Raw genomic sequence first — 20,926 nt, forward strand, 5'->3', positions numbered from 1 at the left:
TATTATTTGGAAAAGAAGTTAAGCATATGGCTTGAAAGTGAAGGTAAGCGGGCTAAAGGCCAAGCAGGTTTCAAAGGCATCACTCAACAACAGACCACCTCGTTACACTTAATCATTGTAGAGAATGTCGTAATGATAAATCCAATTTATTTTTTTGCTTTGTGGACTTTAGAAATGCTTTTGATACGATTCCTAGATACAACCTTTGGAATAGATTAGAAGAGCTAAAGGTTCCTCTTGAGTTTGAGAGCTGCCGCTATAAGGTTATACGAGAATGTAATTGCCAAACTAAAGAGCAATGAGGGGTGGTCGAAAGGTATTAAGTGTAACATCGGAGTTAAACAAGGTTGCCCCCTCTCCCCTACCCTATTTGACATTTACATCGATAAGCTCGAAGGCTATTTAGAGGAAGTAGGATGTGATGGCACGATCTTAGCTGGGATAGTCGTCATCCTTCTTCTCTATGCTGACGATATTGTTCTTTTCACAAGGTGCCCATCTGATCTTGATAAACAACTCAAGCTTCTTAAGGATTTCTGCTCTACCATGGGTATGACTGTTAATACTGACAAAACAAAAGTTATGATTATCAAAACCAAGAAGGACACTTACGCTAATTTTATGTATGACAATAATAACTTGGAGGAAGTGTATTCTTACAAGTACCTAGGAATTGATATTCATCACGAGCTCAACTGGAACCATAGCATTGAGAAAAGGATTAATGGGGGGCGGAAAGCTTATTTTGGTCTTGAAAATAATTGTAAAACAACGAACCTCGTAATGTGGGATAAAAAGAAGTTCCTGTTTGAAACTTTAGTCACTCCTGTTATCTTATATGGCTGTGAGGTTTGGGGTTGCAGCATCTCTAGAGAATCATTGAGAAAGATTGAGCAAATCTAGAAGCGTTTTATAACTTATAACCTGAAAATTAAAAGTAATACACCCTATCCTATTCTCCTTATAGAAGCAGGTCTTTCCCCTATTGAGAGCCAGCTATGATTAGGTTTCTGTTGTACAAGCACAAACTCAATAACATAGACGATCATAGACTTCCTAAGCTAGCTTTAAATTCCAGCCAAAACCACCTAAGGCTCAATCGAGGGTGGCATAAAGACACAAGGGTCTGGTTAAAATATTGGGAGATCAACGAGAATGATGCATTGCAAAACATAAATAACATTAAAGATATTGTTACTTCTAAGTTCAAAGAAAAAATGTGGTGTGAGAAAGATTTAGCGGCTAAAAGAAAATTAAGTTATTATAAGAAGGTCATCAACCCACCCTAGAAGATCAAAAGTATCTCTCTATTTTAACTAGCTCAAAGAAGAAAATTAATATAGCAAAGATTAGAACGAATTCTCATGAGCTCCATAGTGAAACAGGTCGTTGGGCAGTTCCTAAAACGCCATGGATGGAAAGGATCTGTGATATATGTGAGCATAGGAACATCGAGGATGAAAACCACTTCCTCTTAGAGTGCCCCGCGTACAACCACATTAGATCTCAGTTTCACAATCTTTGTTACAATACTGACCTTCCTAGCCTTTTACAATGTCAAATTATAGTGAGCTCGGGAGGCTTCTCTCCAAGCTTTTTGAGCATAGGAATAAAATCTTAAATCAAAATAAATAATTTGTTTCTTTAGGTCCGATAGACCAATGTTTAGTCTCAGCGAACATTAACCATCATCATCATCATCATCAATAAGTATTATTTTATAATTTAATAATGATATTTATATATTTTTAAATTTAGTTAATATGATCTGGAATATTTATATATAAGGAATGTAATATGAACCAGGATAATATAAAAATATATGAAAGAAAGATGAAAAAATAATTTTAAGTGGAAAAAAAAACTAAATAATGCATTGTAATAAATTCATACTTTAAATGAATTTTAAATTCTAAATTGAAATTTATATAAATTCTTATGTATTTTCATGTATATTTTAATAATAAAAATAATAACTTTGAAATAATTTTATTATATATATAATTTTGGATTTTTCATTATTTTAATAATAAAAATAATAATTTTGAAATGAAATTATTATTAAAAATTAATTGTAATTCTTTCGTAAAGGAAAGGAAATTTAAATTATGATTTAAACTTTTTTATTTTAATTTTTTGATAATTTGTAGTTTTCCATTAATTATGTGTTTGTTTTATTTTTCTATATTTTAAATTATAATAAGATAAAACATTACATAACATTTTCAAAATTAATTTTATTATATATTTTTTTCTCAAGTAAGAGTGGATCCTTCAATTAACCGAACAAAGATTACATATGATACACGTCTTTACAAGCGTAAAGACCAACAAAAGACAGACCGATATAAGATCAAACATACAATCGGGACCTCCGAACCCAAAACCTTACAATCATAACCCCCAAAGCCCCTTGGGAAAAACCTTAATGAACAAATTGTCGGACTCTCCGCAATTCTTCTCCTTCCAATCTTACCGCTCAATCTCCCCAAAACTTAACCCACAAACCTCACCGTCGATCTAACTTTCCATCGGACGGTTGAAAATTTCTCCAATCTACCGAGATCCATCGTCTAACTTTCCTTCAATCGAACAGTAGATAATCACTCTGATCAACCGAGTTGCACGATGATCCTGAACCGTTGATCCAAACCCATTTGATCTGACTGTCCACAAGTCATCGTTGTTGAAGCTTACGCGTATTTACCCCTTTACGAACCCGATATAGATTATAACCTTGGTCTAAAAAGATATCGGGTCCGCTCAACCCCTTAACTTCCGACCAATTTGAAACCCAATATCCCTTCGATATTGAAGGCCAACAGAGTCTATGGTTTGCGGCCCATCAATAAGCATGTTGTTTATCCCATCCTCCACTCCCTCCAAACACGCTGTGGCGTAAGCATTGATTGTGGGATCTATGGTTAGGATTCGCTCCGGCACTTCAACCAGGCTCCAAGACTTCTGCTCTTTCCCACTCCCACTAGTCTTCCTCCTGCTCATTATTCATGATTTGGAAGTACTTTATATCTTTGGTCGCCTGTCTATGACAATCTTCCCTCAGTTTACCAGAGGGTATAGACTCCCAGTCATACCAGATATAACTCTCCTTGCATATCACACCTTCATTTTCCACACGATCAGCTAACATATTGGCTTTTCTTCGCACATGAACAAAATTGACTATTCTCAGGGTTCGCAAGTGGGAGTGAATACGCTGAAAGACCTGCGAGAGCCTCCAATGTTTTGACACTTTTCTAGGTGCCATTCCATTGCACATTTTCTTAGCCGCATTAATGACCAATTCTGAGTCAACTTCAATGATGGCGTTGTGTAAATTTAACTCAATCAGGATTTCCAGGCACTGTTCTAAGGCCATGAGCTCCGCCATGTTATTAGTGGCAGTCCCCAAATGACCGTGGATGATATCCTTTATGCTCCCCTGCTCATCTCTTATGACATCTCCAAATCTATCCATCCCTGGGTTGCCCTTAGAGGCCCCGTCTATATTGATTTTCAAAAAATCATGAGGAGGAGGCTGCCCGATATCTTTACCATAAGTTATTTTGCTTACACCCTTACCAGCACCAAGGGGAACCAGAGAATGGAGACCTAACTGCCTCAGAATGTGAGCCTCCTGGGCCGAAGGGGGGTCCTCAGGAATTTTCCACATAAGGGCTCCTAATGTATCTTTGATCTATCGTAGAATTTGGCCAATGATATTATGGGTCAAGCCTGTGTTGTTCTTGAAAATCCTTCCATTGCGTTCTTTCCAGACATCCCAGATAATAAAGCCTGGAACCAGAGTCTAGGCTTTGTTAATGATTTCATTACCTGAGAAGTCTTTCCTCCAATTCTTCAATGTGTTGGTGATGCGAAGTCTGTCTCTGTTAGTTTTCCTAAAGACTAAGGCCGCCCAATCCCACAAGGTAGAGGTGAAGGGGCAGTGGTTTAGTAAATGCTCCATCGTTTCTTCCTGTAATCCATTGCGGGTTTCTCCATTGCAGGTTTCTCCAAAGGTTATTCCAAACCTGTTCAGGATTTGGATAATCAAAACCTAGGGCCATGCGTTTAGATTCTTTGAGGTTAAAGGTGCCTTTTGTGTTTCGGCCCCATCTCAGTTGGTCAGATGAGGAAGACACTAAAATATTCCTCTTCTCCAAGTCTAGAGCCAGGGAATCCGCCTGTGCTTTCAAAGGACTCTCTTCACTGTAACCAAGATTCTTCCACATTCACCATTTGCCATTGTCCCTTACCTGATCCCAGAAGTCACTTACCATGAGTAGACCTTTGTTATCAGTGTCATTTTTGAGAGTGGTTAGTTCTTCTCTAAACAAATTTGGTTCCTGCTGCCAGTTATCCTCCCAAAACCGTGCAAGGTTCCCAGCTCTGATCTCCCAGAAACTATGCTGCTAGACAATGCCTCTATTCTCCCAAGCAAGGTTCCAAATGTGGGAGCCCTTGATGAGCCCTGACATTCTGATATGATCCCTCTCCTGCCAATTTTTTGCATATTTCTGCTTCCAAAGCTTTGCCCAAGGGGTTGCCAATTCCTTTAGCCACCTCCACCAAAGTTTTGCTCCCGAAACTATGCTGAGGATTTCAGGGTCATGAAGCCCCAAACCTCCATGGGCCTTAGGTTTGCAGAGCTTGTCCCAAGCTACCAACACCCACTTCTTTTTCTCTTCCCATTTGCCCCAAAAAAAATCTCATTGAATACTCCTGATTTGTTGTATAACACCCTTGGGAGCAGGGAGAGCTGAAAACATGAAAATGGGTATAGCCTGTAGAACAGCCTTTGTAAGCACAAGATGCCCCACCAAGTTCAAAGACCTACAAGTCCATTTCCTGACTTTATCTTGAAGTTTATTGGTGACTGGTTCCCACACACCCTTACTCAAAGGTTTGTCAATAAGAGGCATTCCAAGGTACTTGGAAGGTAACTGAGCCCTTTGAAACCCAAGAATTCTTGTGAGGTTCCTTTGAATAGCAATGTCAGTATTGAAAAAAAAACATTTGATTTGTCAAGGCTTACCTCTGTACCAGCCGCCAAAGCAAAGTCGTTTAGGATTTGTTTGAATGCTCTAGCTTCCTTGACTGTAGGAATGCCCTGCAGCATTATATCATCCACAAATTGTTGATGAGTAGAGGCATCCCCATCCGAGGTAAGTTTCAGACCCTAGATTCTTCCTTCACCATTTTCCATTTTGATTGCTTTGCCTAGTCCTTCCATCATGAGAACAAAGAGGAAAGGGGAGAGCGGATCCCCTTGTTTGAGACCCCTAGAAGGTATAAAGGTTCTAGAGGGAGATCCATTAAGCAGAATTGAGAAACTAACCGAGGATACAAGAGCCATAACCCATCTTATCCAGTTGTGGTCGAATCCATAAGCTCTTAGCACTTCCTTGATGTACACCCAACTTAGCTTATCATAAGCTTTTTCTAGGTCCAGTTGCATGATCATACCAACTTGCTTCTTGCTCTTAAGAGAGTGTACCACCTCATGTGCTTGTATGATGTTGTTGAGAATCTGTCTTCCTTCCACAAAACCAGTTTGCTCCTCTGAAACGAGAGCAGGAAGAAGAGGCTTTAGTCTATTAGCAATCACTTTGGAGATAATTTTGTACACCACATTACATAAGGCTATGGGTCTGAATCTGTCCGGTGTCATAGATTTTTCCTGCTTTGGAATCAAAGCTATGAAAGAGGCATTAAGAGCTTTCAAAAAAATTTTGGATCTTCTAGAGTCTTCCACAACCTCAATAATATCTTGTTTGACTATTTTCCAACAAGCTTTGAAGAAATCCACATTGAAACCATCAGGGCCTGGAGCTTTCCCATTTTGCATCTCATTGATAACCTCACTAACCTCCTCTTCAGACACTGACCTGTTAAGATTGTGGTTGTCTTCCCTGGTTACAAGCTTGGGAATGAACTTTGTGAATTTGGTAATGAACTGAGATCTATCAATGAGAGGCTCCTCTGTTATGTTGAGGAAGTGATGAAGTAGGACAGTTTCTATTTCTATGTGTGAGACAAGCTCTTTCCCTTGAGAATATTTAAGTTTGGAAATTCTGTTATGAGATCTATGATCCAAATTTGATCTATGAAAAAACTTCGTCTTTCTTTCTCCTTCTCTAATCCACTGCACCCTCGATTTCTGTCTCCATAAAATCTCCTCTTGCAAGCTCCGATATTCCCATTCGTTCTGAAGAGAGTCACCTTGAATTTTCCTTTCCTAGGTAAAACCCTCTAAGATGTTGATCTGATTAATCTCCTGTATTTTATTCTCAACTTATTTTTTGGCTTTAAAAATATTGCCAAACTCTTGTTTATTCCAATCTTTAAGCCTAGATTTGATGTGCTTGAGTCTCTGTTGTAGTATGAAGATTTTAGTGCCTTGAACGGGCCTATCTTTCATCCACCATTTGTCAATATTGTTGGTGAAGTCAAGGTGAGAGAGCGAGATATTTTCAAACCTAAAGGGTCTGTTCCTTGGTGTACCCATAAAAGTAGCTTCCATCTATACAAGCCAGTGGTCTGAGCCTCTGAAGGGAAGGATTAAAGCTGACATATCAAGGCCTGTGATAAGGAGTTCCTCTAAGATTATGAATCTGTCTAATTTAGAGGCAACTTGAGAAGCTCCTCCCCTCTTATTATTCCAAGTAAAAATTTCATTTGTTGTTTCTGTGTCCACTAGCCCCATGTTATTCATGAAGTTCTAGAAGGCAATGGAGTCCCTGCCTAGTTTTCTTGTACCTCCCTTTTTCTCTGTAAGAGATCTGATCATATTGAAATCCCCTGCCAGAATCCAGGGCATATCAGGATGTCTCTCCCTCAGTTCCTCAAGGGATGTGAGAAGCTTTAGTTTGTCTTCTATTTTCTGAGGGCCATAGACATTAGTGATCATATAGATCTCCTTATTCCCCAAAGGTTGAATCACCATCGATAGATAATTCCTAGAAGCTTTAGCATCCAGGATTCCAAGTTTTTGAGGATCCCATAGAGTGAGAATCCCCCCCCCGAGTTATCTGCTTTTACCTCTAGATACTCATACTTGATTAACCATTTGTTGTGTATCTCTCTGATCTTGTCCATCGAACATTTTGTTTCCTGAATAAAAATCATATCTGATTTTTCTTCTTTTATTCGACTGCTAAGATTTCTTTGTTTCCTTTTACTTCCTAGACCCCTAATGTTCTAGGTTGTAAGCTTCATTAAGAAAGGTTTGTAAAGGAGTAACTAGTAAGATCCTTCATCTTACCTGAGTTAATCATAAGTTTCCCACATTCGAACAACAGCTCATTCTGTTTTTTCCTTCCTCTTTTCCTACCCGGGTTCTTTGAAGAAAGCATCGATGTATCCTCCATCGTTTTCACTCCCCTATTCTCCTGGCTATCATGGTTTATTTTGACTCCATAGCACTTTGTTTGTGATCTCCAAAGGAAGAGCTGTTGAACCCTGTCAAACTCCGCTTTTGGCAGAGAGTCAACCCCTTTGGTGATTCCCTGCTCCAGAAAATTTTCTAGATCTAAATTCTCCCTTTCTAGAATCTCCAGCAGTTCATGGTATTCCATTCCTGCCTCACTTGGAGTCATCTCATGGTCCCTGCTGAGCTCGATCATATTCGGAAAATCATCCGTTTGTTTGTTGTTTTCTAGTATATCCTCCATGTTAGCATCCCCTTCCTTCTCATTGGGAATATTCTCCGATTCCTGGTTTGTCCCATTGTTTTCGACTTCTTCTTCTAAGATCTTGAAACTATTGTGGTTCGGTTGTCCGTCTTCAGTACTTTTCTTTTGGTACCTCTTGCCTCCTTTCCCTTTACCCCCTACCTTAGTAAAGCCTTCGGGATCCTTGCCTGTAGTGGCTTTCGTGTTGCTCTCCAGCTTGTTCAAAGGGCAGTCCCTGTATAGGTGCCCGTGTTCATGGCACTTACAGCACCTGAATGGGACATGTTCATAGTCTACTATTTGCACCCATTCCTTGTCATACACTTCCAAAATGATTGCATCCGGAAGTGCCCCAGATAAGTCCATTTCCACACATATCCGGGCAAAGGAAGTGTATTTGCCTCTTAGAGTAGTATCTGAGATTTTTATAAAATGCCCTAGCTTGTTTCCAATAGCCTTTAGAGACTCCGGCAGCCAATAATCTAAAGGAAGGGAGTAGAGTCTTATCCATACCGGTACCGAGGTGAAAGTCTCTCGTTCTGGGACAAAGTTCATTACCCATGGTCTCATGTAAAGGCCTGTAAACGCGTAAAAATAGGGTCCTCCCTCGAACACTCTGTTTTTGTCCTCTAGGCTTGTGAACATCGCCATGAAGAAACCCTTGGACCCAAGGTGAAGGTCAATTTTCCCCTTTGGTTTCTAGTGGTTCCTTATCCATGCTTGCAAAGCCTTCTCCATCGGCCAGCTTCCCATAAATTTACAGATAACAGCATATTTTTCCATGTGTTCTCTGTGCACCTGCAGCGCTGTGTCACTTAAAACGACTCAAGGAATCATGGTCACCTTGGGTTTACATGCCCCTGATGTATTCATGAGAGCAAATTTCTGACTGCTACCCTCTGTCCTCTTCTCCCGACTAGGTTCCTCATGGTTCTCTTCCTGTTCATGAGGTCCGATGGTTTCCGATTTTTCATTATTCGTAGTCTCTGTTGCCACCTCCGCTGGTTTCTTGAAGCGATGGGAACTAGCTCCCTTGCTTCTTTCCACAACTACTTGACTGTAGGAGGGAGCAGAACTCCCTCCTCCTCACCCTGCCATGGTAACCAGCTACATAAACCCTAAAGAAAAACCCTAGATTAGATCACAAGCCGCCCCCGAAAAGACTCTTCTTCTCCCTTCTTTATATCAATTTCATTATAATTTTAAATTCTTCTCTTAACATGGTATTTATTTTTTAATCTCATTATCCTTTAAATTAAATTATGAATTTTTGTTTATCAAAATGTAAATTTTTATTATTATTTAATTATACGTGGCATATTAACTATTTTAATTTATTAACAAAATTACGAATCACAAATTTGTTTTTTTAATATTTAATAAATTTGAATTCACAATAAATTTTGGTTTATTTAATATATACATAATTATTGATTTATTATTTAATTTAAATTGAGGTTTTTTAAATATATCATTATAATGTAAAAACTTTCATCTCACAACTTTCAATGTAACTATTAAAATAACATACACCTAATATTATTAATTAACATCTTATCCTTTCCACACAAGTGGAATATTTATTTATACTTGTAAAAGTAATTTGATTTAAAGTACTCTGATAATATTTTACCCCAATTGAGGCATGGATTCCTATTTTCACTTTATTAGTATAAATATATTGAAATTGGTTGTTGTCATTGTTAGGATATTCCGACACATAGGAAATAGTTAAGTATAACTTGGTCTAGTGTAGAGTTATGTAAAGTGTGTTTCTTTACTTTGTACTTTTGTAACTTACAATTCGACGGTCACGATATGTTCTAGACATGAAGCTATCCGACAATTCATTCTTTCCTTGGTATTACCGACACTTGATCCGTGGCTTAGCACCCGATTGGTCCATGATATCTATTTAAATAGCATGGAGGGTCATTTGTAGAGTGATCGTTCATGAGAGAATCTTATGTAAATTTTCTTTCTTTTACATTAATAAATTGCCTGAAGTGGCCGCGTTGGCTCAGGTCGGGGGCTGTTTCCCTCCTTGAGGGTGTTAACCATGTCAAGAACACTGGTGTACTGATCTGTGATCTGTTTGTGAGTGGTGTCCCTTGGTGTTCTATCTAAGGAACTTACCCTATAGATTCCTACATGGTATGAGAGCTATTTGAGGGCCGCATCCATTGGTGATCCAAATCCCAAGCTGGTACAACTACATCCGACTGTCGTTTCCTAGATCTATTGTTTCTGACCGCTTTTGGGCCGAGAGGACTACTCTATTGTGTTAGGAGCATATGTTCCAGTGAGGAATCCATTTCTTTTCACACAAAAAGGTTTCTAGTAACCCTAGCTACGTCATTTTTAAGATCTGGAGGTATACAATCTTTATTTGCAGTTTTAGTTATTTATCTCTTTGTTTATTTCAGTTTATTTATCTCTCTGTTTTTATTACCAGATCTATACCTTTCATTTCTGCATATTCTCTTTGCCCCGTGACTTTGTGCGATCTGGGCAAATTAGAAATAGAAAGGAAGGATTTTTCTCATGCGTATGCTCTTTTCTGTCGTGCCTTAGTGTGATCTCGGAAAATCAGAAACATTGAGGAAAATATTTAGTTTCTGGTGAAATCTAACTTAAAGGCGTAAGGCTTGTTTTTTTTGCATGTTCGTTTTGGGTTGTGTGGTTTTTTTTGTTTTGTAGGAAAAAAGACATTTTTCAAGTAAGCATGCACCCTAAAGCTTCAATGAGTTAAAAAAACAAAAAATCAAAAAACAAAAAACTTCATCTTTTCCAAAAATTACTAACCTTTTAAACTTCTTCACTTGGTCCAAAGTTACTTTATGAGAATAGAGGTCTTGGGTTCAAGTCTTTCTTTTTATTGACTTAATTTTGCAAAAAGCACATGTAACTTATGTTTAAAATTACTTTATGTAAAAGTGTTCTCACCCATTATAAAAAGTGAGTCACTTATAATTCTAAAGTCATTTTATATTTTATTTAAGTTATAATTTAGTCTGGTTATGCACTAAATGTATCTACTTCTTCTCATTCTCATGAGTGGCTCATTGATTCTGGAGCTTCTTATCACATGGCAAAAAACAAAGCCATGTTTTCTTCTTTAAATGATTGTAACACCAAAAATATATATGTTGGTGATGATAGATCTCTTAGTGTTGTAGGGATTGGAACTATTCATCTAGACAATGGTCAATTTAATGATGTATTATGTGTTCCTACCTTATCATGCAACCTTCTATCTGTATATCAGATAACTCATTCAGGTGAAGGTAAAATCGTTGAATTTTCACCTCATGATGATGTAATCAAGGACCTAAGAGATCCTAAACAGGTTTTAGCTATTAGCGTTGTTGATGGTTCTACAAGGTTGTATAAGTTTAACAACTTTGGGTCATCAACTCTTCCCTCAGTATTTGTTTCTTATAATGATGAAGTGAGCAAATTTTGGCATGAGCGATTTGGTCACTTAAACTATCGCTCCCTTCAAAATCTATGTAAATAAAATATGGTGACAGGTCTTCCTATGGTATCTTGCAGAGATGGTGTTTGTTCTGGATGTGTACTTGGAAAACATCATTGGGATAGTTTTGAAAAACATGCTTCTTGGCATGCCTCAACCCCTTTACAACTTGTGCATAGTGATTTATGTGGTCCACTTCCAATTGTTTCATTCTCTGGCTATAAGTATTTCTTAACTTTCATTGATTATTTCTCCAGACGCACTTGGGTATACTTCTTAAAACTCAAGAGTAAAGTCTTTAACATGTTCTTGGCCTTTAAGGCCTTTGTTGAGAAACAATCTGGACATCGAATTCTTAAGCTAAGATATGATAATGGCGGAGAATATGTTAACAAAAAATTCATCAACTTTTGCATTGAGCATGGAATTCAACTGCAACATACTGTTCCATATACTCCATAGCAAAATGGTGTAGCTCAAAGAAAGAATCGCACCTTAAAGGAAATGGCTAATTGTGTGCTTCAATATAAAGGATTTAGTCTTAATTTTTGGGTAGAAGCAATTAGTTCTGCAAATGACATAGTAAATCGCACTCCTACTAAGGTTTTAAAGAATATCACTCCAGAAGAAGCATGGAGCTCAATTAAACCAGATGTAAGTCACTTTCGTGTTTTTGGAAGTGAAGCATGGGCCCATATTCCAAATGAGAAACATAAAGCCTTAGAACCTAAGAGTGATTTTTTTTTTTTTTGGATATTATGATGATGCCAAAGGATATAAACTTATTCCACCTAAATCCAAAAATGTTATCATTAGAAGAGATGTAAAGTTTGTTGAAAATATATCGACCTACGAGCCTAGTTTGGCGGATGTGCCACCTCTCTCTATCCCTTCTACTTATGAAAATATTTCTTCTTCAAATGATGACAGTGAGGATGAAAATCCTACGCCACCTTCTCAGGATCCTCCTTCAGCTCCTCAGCTTCCAAAATGGGTCTGTGCTACTCGGGATGCAGAAGGTGCTCTTGCAGGTGCTCCTATAGATCAACATCACACATGTTCTTGGTTTGATAGAGCCTCTTCTTTACTGGCTCAAGCTTCATCGAATTATGATCATGGCACCTTTGTAGAAGCTTCAGGCCATCCAGATTAGGACATAGCTATGAATGAAGAATAATTTTCACTGTTGGCAGGGTAAGTTCCTTAGATAGAACACCAAGGGAAACCGCTCACAAACAGATCACATATCAGTACACCAGTATTCTTGATGTGGTTAAAACCCTCAAAGAGGGAAACAGTCTACGGCCTGAGACAACAAAACCACTTTCACATGGAAGACTGTAAGCCAACCCCTTCTCACTTTCATTCTGGAGCCAAACTTTCAATCACTTTTACTTCCCCTAAAGTTGATGCTACCTTATATCATCAGCTTGTAGGAAAACTTTTGTATCTGACCCATACCTGTCCTGACCTTTCCTTTGCTATTGGCCTTATTGCTCGGTTTATGCAAAACCTGCATGAAAGTCATTGTAAAGAAGCTAAAAGAATACTTTGTTATGTTCGAGGTACAGTTCAGTGTTGGATTCATTACAGTGCAAAAACATCTCCTCTATTGGTTGGTTTCACTAATTTCGATTGGGCTGGTGACCCTGATGATCGGAAGTCTACTGCAGGTTATGTCTTCACTCTTGGTTCTAGACTTATTACATGGACTTGCAAGAAACAAAGTTCCATTTCTCTTTCTTCAGCAGAAGTAGAGTATCATGGAACCATAGAAGCTAGTAAGGAAGCCCAGTGGCATCGTCAGATCCTATCAGAGTTTGGCTTTCAACAACAGCATCTGACTACACTTTGGTGTGATAATCAAAGTACCATTCAACTATGCAAAGATCCAGTCCAACATCAGCGCAAAAAACACATTGAAATACACATGCACTTCATCAGAACGCTCATTCATGACCATGTTCTTGAAGTGAAATATTGGTCAACCGATGATCAAGTTGCAGACATCTTTACAAAGGCTCTCACAGAGGTGAAGTTTACTAAACTTCAATTTATGGTTGGAGTTCAGGAAGTTGTCACTAAGGAGGGATAGGCTCTAATGCCTCCTTCCTTCTCCTATTGTGTCATATTTGTACATACTTCAATCCTATCCCTAGTTTTTCTTAAGGGGGGATGTTAGGATATTCCGACACATAGGAAATAGTTAAGTATAACTTGGTCTACTGTAGAATTAGGTAAAGTGTGCTTCTTTACTGTGTACTTTTGTCACTTACAATCCAATGGTCACAATATGTTCTAGACATAAAGTGATCCAACGGTTCATTCTCTCCTCAGTATTACTGACACTTGATCCATGGCTTAACACCCGATTGGTCCATGATCTCTATTTAAAGAGCATGGAGGGTCATTTGTAAGGTGACCATTCATGAGAGAAGATTATGTAAATTTTCTTTCTTTTACATTAATAAATTGCCTGAAGTGGCCATGTTGGCTCAGGCCGTGGACTGTTTCCCTCTTTGAGGGTTTTAACCACGTCAAGAATACTGGTGTACTGATCTGTGATCTGTTTGTGAACAGTGTCCCTTAGTTTTCTATCTAAGGAACTTACCCTGTATATTTTTAAAATCATTTAAATACTTGAATTGAACAAGGTCGAATTGTACAAGATACGTGATGCTACTTGTCCTATTATGATAAACTAAATTAAATTATTCTCCTCTGACTTCTCTTCATATCGCTGGCCCGACTTGCAATTCCACATCTTTTGTGGGTAATCTCGACAAGCCTTTAAACATTTTGCTAGGCAGAGCATTTTCTTGTGAAAATTTACTTGTATAGGAACCAAATGCTCTAACGCACAATATAGAGATAGGTGTTTCTAGAACTCATGGTCTATATTCTAGAAATTTGACAGACCTACCTTCGCGCAACGATTTGAATGATAAGACTACGAAGGCATACCTACTCTACCCCCTTTTCTTTTGAACCTATGATCTCTTAGGAGGAAACACATGCTCTTAACCATTGGGCCCACTCAAGTTGTTATTCACCAGCAATGCCTTCTCTCATGACGAATACTTTGACAAAGGCTCTCCTTAAACTAATCCTCTTTGGAAACCTTTTCATTCATTAGCCATTTTTAATGGAGTTGTCTACCAAGGCCACAATTTCGACCGAAAAGCCATTTTTCGCCGAAATCCGACCATTTTCTTCTTTTTTTTCAAAAAAATTGACAACATGAGTGTTTGAATTGTTTTTTTGATGGTGGAAATGGATCCATCGCCATAAAAATCCCCCAAAAACACAAAATATTGAATTTTGACAACTCTAACACAGATTTCCCAAAATTTATGCTAGATTTTTACAAAAATTATGTCGGAATTTTCACTATTTTCCAGGCAAAATTTTGGCCTCGTCAGACTACTCTATTTTTAATTTCACATTTTCATACATGTACTTGTTATCCCCTATCTCATCATAATTTTTAACTTATGCATAACCATGTTCTCCATGATCCTCGAATTTCGTTTCTCATCCTTTTTTAATTTATTTCATAACAAAAAGTATATTTACCTATAAATTTGATAGTTACCACACATTATTACGAGGAGACCACTTTTCATCCCAAAATGATGTTTTATATTACATAACTAATGTCTTGAAGTCGAACACAATGATGAGAACCTGTCGTCGAAGGCGAGAAACCTGCCATTAAGGCATGCAGACTCCAAGGTACCAAAAGGGGGTTTCTAAGTCAACTTCCTAGATAATGAGTTGATGTCGACAGGAAGTGACCCATCGTAGGAGGGCCTTGATGTATCCCCCATCAACAACATGAAACATGTATTAAGTTTTGAAGAACAAATGGAGTGATTCAGGACTAACACAAGGATGATTGATGTGATTGAAGGTTATGATTTGCAAGGTAATTTTAACTGAGGTTGGAATTCTCTTTAACATATCGGTGACACGACATTTCGACTTGGCGCATTTGACTCAAAAATAGGATCAGTAACTAGTTTGAAGACTTTCAATGAGGTATGACCAATTTAGAGACAAATGGATTTCCAAACCCAGACACAAAGGTGACGGAGTGTCATGTTCAAGAGCGACATATTGCCTTCTTACAATACAAAAACAAATGTTCTTTCCCAATTTTCCCCCACCATTACTGGCAAGTACCTTTTTATTTTTACACAAGCTTGAGGAGGATAACTTATGCTTTTCATATAAGCTCATCCTTTGGATGAGTCCTTTGGAATATTTTTAATGAACCCTAGGAAGGAATGGTTCGGTCTCATTATGATTGACAAGTCCTGCACTGTTTTATTTTTACGAGTCCAGTGAAGAGGTAACTCGATGTCATTTTCATATTTAAAAAGTTTGAAAAAGACACAAAAAGGAAACTCATGTTGTTCCTTCAACATAAAGTTTTAACGAGCCCAAAGAAAGTAAAGCTTAGTGTTTTTCATTTTTAGGGAGTCAGGAGAAAAACATAAGTAAACTCTGAAATGTCATTTTTCGTAAATTTAGTCTCTCAAGCTCAAAAAAGGGTAAAATGGTGCAGGACATAAATCTTTTGACCATGATTAGTCAAAGTATACCATTTTCATAAATAGTCCACATGATCCGTAAAAGGGGTAAACTTATATCAAGTAGATGTTTTTCATTTACTTTAACGAGTTCGAAATAAACAAGCATACTCGATAATCTTTTCATATTTCGAGATTCAGAAAAGAGCTTAAAGGTAACTCTAGTATTTTGTTTTTTCGTAAGTTTTAGCGAGTTCGAAAAAGTGATAAAAGTGTACTCATATCACTGACTTTCAATTTAATTAAAGAGCAGGAAAAGATAGAAAGAACTCGACATTTTCACGTATGTTTTAAAAGCATGAAAAGACAACAAAAGAAGCTCCAGATTTTCAGGATTTTAATGAGTCTTGAAAATAATAACCGAAATGGACTCAAGATAGGTTTCATTTTTTTACAAGCCTGAAACTGAGAAAACTTATGCTTGAGATAATTTTCATGCCCCCAACATAACGACATAGGCACATGCCCCCCAAGCTTCGTTTCATTATCCTGAGTAGACTACTAGTTACTAATAGGCAGATGAAATGAAGGTTCATTTACAAGATTAGGTGAAAGACTCAACTTAATTAAGGGAGGATTTGTTTCATTTTTTAACGAGCTTGACACAAGAAAAGAACTATGCTCACACTACAACAAAACCAGCGATTAGCGTCCCTTTTTACTTCTTTTTTTGCATCTAGAACCCATTTTTGGTGCTATTTGCATCCATTTATCAAATATGGTGCAAAACTTGACACAAAATTTGCATCAAGTTTTGCACCAAATCTTACACCAAGTTTAGCACCAGGTATTGCAATAGGTTTTGCACCACGTTTTGCACCAAATTTTATGCCAAGTTTTGTGTCATCCTTTACACTTTTGCATCGACTTTCACATCCTTTTTTGCATCCTTTTTTAAATCATTTTTTGCATCCATTTTTTCATCCATTTGTGCATCCCTTTTGCGCCAAGTTTTACATCGTGTTTTGTGTCTAGTTTTGCATAAAATTTTGCATCTACTTTTGTTGCATCCACTTTGCCCTCTTGTTTGGCATCCATATTTACATCCTCTTTTGCATCTATTATTGTACCCACTATTGCATCTAATATTTTTGTGCCACAATTAGCGCCTAGTTTGGCACCTCCTTTTGCACCCACTTTTGATTATAATTTTGCATCCACGTTTGCATCCTCATTTGCGTCTAGGTTTTCATCAACTACTACATCTATTTTTGCATCCCTTTTTGTATCCAATTTTGGACCAGGATTTGCATCGGGTTTTGTGTCTCGTTTTGCATCTACTTTTGCATCGACTTCTATTGCATCCACTTTTGCACACAATTTTGCATCCACTGTTGCACCCATTTTAAATTTCACTTTTTGCATCCCTTTTTACATCTTCATTTGCATCATACTTTGATTCTTTTTTTGCATCTATCATTACATCCACTTTTGCTATGCCACAATTTGCACCATGTTTTGCACTCACTGTTGTATCCACGTTTGCTTCCAATTTTGCATCCATGTTCACATCCTCTTTTACATCAAATATTGCATCTATTTTTGCATCCACTTTTATGTCAGGTTTATGCATTGGGTTTTGCATCTCGTTTTGTATCTACTTTTGCATCTACTTACATTATATCCATTTTTTGCATCCAATTTTGTTTTGCCTGTTGCATCAATGTTTGCTTCCACTTTTACATCCATTTTTGCATCTTATTTTGCATATTTTTTGTCTATTGTTACATCCACTTTTGTTGCACCATATCTTGCGCCTACCATTGCAACCACATTTGCTTCCACGTTTGCATCCCCTATTGCATCCACTTTTGTTTCATCCATTTTTTCATATACTTTTGTTTCCTTTGTTGCATCCACATTTGTTTCACCACAATTTGTGCCAAGTTTTACACCTACCATTGGACCCATGTTTGCTTCCACTTTTGCCTTCATGTTTGCATCCAAGTTTGCATTGACAACTGCATCTACTTTTGCATCCACTTTTGTGTCAGGTTTTTCATGTTGTTGTGCATCTACTTATGTTGTATCCACTTTTCATCCAATTTTACTTCTATTGTTGCCCCCATTTCTATGTTCGCTTTTGCATCCCTTTTCCAACACTCATCATATTTTCTGCATTGATGATATTCCTTATGGCATTGACAATTATGAACAATTGATGACAATGTCAATAATATTGATAATGATGAAAATGAAGATGATGGCGATGACATGAATTGTGATTATGATGATAAAGACGATAGTGGTTACAATGACAATGATGATGATGGCAATGATTATGATGATGATGATGCTAATGACGTTGGCGAATCTTCCCAATTTTAGATGTTGTCATTGTCATAATCATAAGCATTATCTTTGGTGTCATGATCATCATTTTCATCTAGGTCATCATCAAAAACAATAATGGCATGAATGATGATGATGCATGATTACAACAATGTCGATAGAAATTACATTAATGATGATGATGGGGATGATAAAAATGACAATGACAATGATAATGGTGGTGATGATCATCATCATCGATCATCTGTCAAAAATAGAGTTGTTATTTCTCTTACGTATATCAATGTGTCCTAAACAACCCTTTTCTAGCACTGATCACATTTTTTGGGTTGATGATATTTCTTACAACATCTACAATTGTGAACAATTGCAAACAATGTCCATAATGATGATGATGATGGCATGAATGGTGATTATGATGATAATGTAATGATGGCAATAACAATGACAAGGATGATGGTGATGATGATGACAATGATTATGATAATGAGAATGACCTTACAATCTTATGGATTCGTGAACAATTACTAGTTTCAATACCATCTTTTGGATACGTATTACTATCATACTTTTTAATTTTTCTGTCTCTCTTGAGGTATCTTACTATAATGGTGTTGTCAACACTAGAAAGATATCTTGTTGTAATGGTGGTTCTAATGTTAGCACTAACAAAGTTTAGTAGGGAGGATGCTACTACAAGAGGAATTCCTTCTAAGTGACTATGGCATTCAAAATGAGGCTTTATGGGCTGCTTGCTAACACATGTTCTCATGCTCATATAAAATTAATGTGAAAAGTTGCTTTAATTGGTTCCCATGCATAATTGATATTGATAATGGGGTGGTATAAAATTGTAATGGGCATATCCGTTAGTTAGTTATGATGGGTCAACAACATTGAAACCATCCAAGTGACATTTCACCTTGGAACAATCGTCGCTCGTGCGAAAACACGAAGTTTATGTAAATGAAAGTTGTGATTGTAGTGGAATTAAAACCATCGAGAAATATCAAAGAAGACGTTGCCTACCAGTTTTGAAAGACAACCAAGGCATTGAACAACTATTTGCGTTAGGATGTAGTGAGGGAATCGAAGGAAATTTGGCAGCCCTAAGTTGCCATTACTATTGCCAATCACATATTCAATAGTAACCATAAAAGGTAGCCACATATAAACAGAACCTCGAGGTGTTGACAGTCAGAATCTATTGTAATAGCTTTGACATATATATAGTTTTGTGTTTAGATGAGAATGAAGTGGGCTTCATCCAGGGTTCGGCTCAATCCTCGTCCATTCCATGCAGTGGTGTTTAATTCGCCAAGCAAGAGAATATTACGTGAGTGTTCAGAGTCAAATCAACAGAAATAAAGGACGTGTGATTGTCAAATTATTGCTCCTCCCTTATGATTGAGCACTTGATGCGATGGTCATTATCCTTGGGTGATACTTTTATTCCCCATTTTCTATTGAAAAAGTAGTGTTTTTCTGTTCGATTATGATAGGATTGGATGAATGCCGGTTTGGGTGGATGTAGACCCATGTTTTTTTGTGGTGATCTTCAAATGTCTTGAGGATAAGAAAAAAATCCTTGACCAAGGTCCATGGTTTTGGGGATGAGTTGGTCTTCTAGTGAAGCCATGGTTTCCCAACTTCAATCCTCTCACTATGTTGCCAATGACTACTCTAGTATGGGTAAGATTCCCAGTTTTCCCATTCACTTTACCCATCTAGATCTCTTAGAAAAAGTGGGCAATTTTATTGGATGATTCGTCAAAGTAGACAGGGAAAGACTTTTGAAAGGCATTTTCACCTATGTTTGCATATGTGTTTAGGTAGATCCCAATGAAGTTTTGCGAGATAAAATTGAGCTCAAGTGGATGGGAATTGTGTATTCCCAACCCCTGGACTATGAAAATACAACTTTTCGATATAGGAATTACCAACAAGATAGACACCTTCAAACTGTATGTCCCTTTCCAATAGGGGCTTCCTCCTTACAGTCATCTAAGAACTCTAGCTGCAGTTGGAGGGATCTTAAGGAAAGAGAGGATCCAAAATGTAACACCCCTCCCTTGTGTGTCAAACTTTGCAAACCTAAGCTGAGAAAAGCTAGGTATGATGTGTAATATAAAAAGTAAATACATTATTAATAAATTAATCACTTGGAAAAGCGAGACACCAAGAGATGAGATTCTTGCCAAATCACATTGGTGAATGGGAAAGGATAATTCTTTCATGGTAAAGCTTCTCGATTTAATTCTAGATAAGTTGGATGGATTGGAGATAAATATCCATTGAGAAAAACATAAAAGTTGTGCAGGAGAGAAAGACAATCTTCTATGAGGAAAATCCTCATGGGAGAGAAAGGTGAGCTTTTATGAGATAAGCCTACGCAAATGGATAAAAAGATCCATAAAAGCGAGACACCGCTAATGGAAACCATATCATGAAAGAAGGTATTAAATACCCATTGCATAGATCAATTGGAGGCAGTTGATCCATGGCAAGAACCTCGACTCGGTGGTGAACTGAAGAGTCATCTCTAGGTTGGGTAGCGGTGCTCTGTTTTCCAAGTGTCGTTCTCTCTTTTGATCTAGTTTGACTCACTTGCGTGGATTGTTCTGTATGTTGGTTTCTTACCCTCTATGTTATAAATTCCTTAGCATATGAGAGAATTTGCTTGAGTTTTAAATGCACTGCATGTGGCGTTAATGAGATGATTTTATGGATGCACACAAATGAAATTCTAATTACAGTCACAGTATGTGGATCTTATGTAGAATTGGTGTTAACCTGTCTTTTGTTAAGATAGTGAATAGTCGTGCTTGAGCCGCTATGCAAATTTGTTAACTATGGTTAAGGCTCGACTGTATAAACTATGGTACAAG

This window comes from Pinus tabuliformis, chromosome 1_2 (genome assembly GCF_031772625.1).
Source record: "Pinus tabuliformis cultivar Carrire ecotype Pingquan chromosome 1_2, CPIR1, whole genome shotgun sequence".
Taxonomy (NCBI): Eukaryota; Viridiplantae; Streptophyta; class Pinopsida; order Pinales; family Pinaceae; genus Pinus; species Pinus tabuliformis.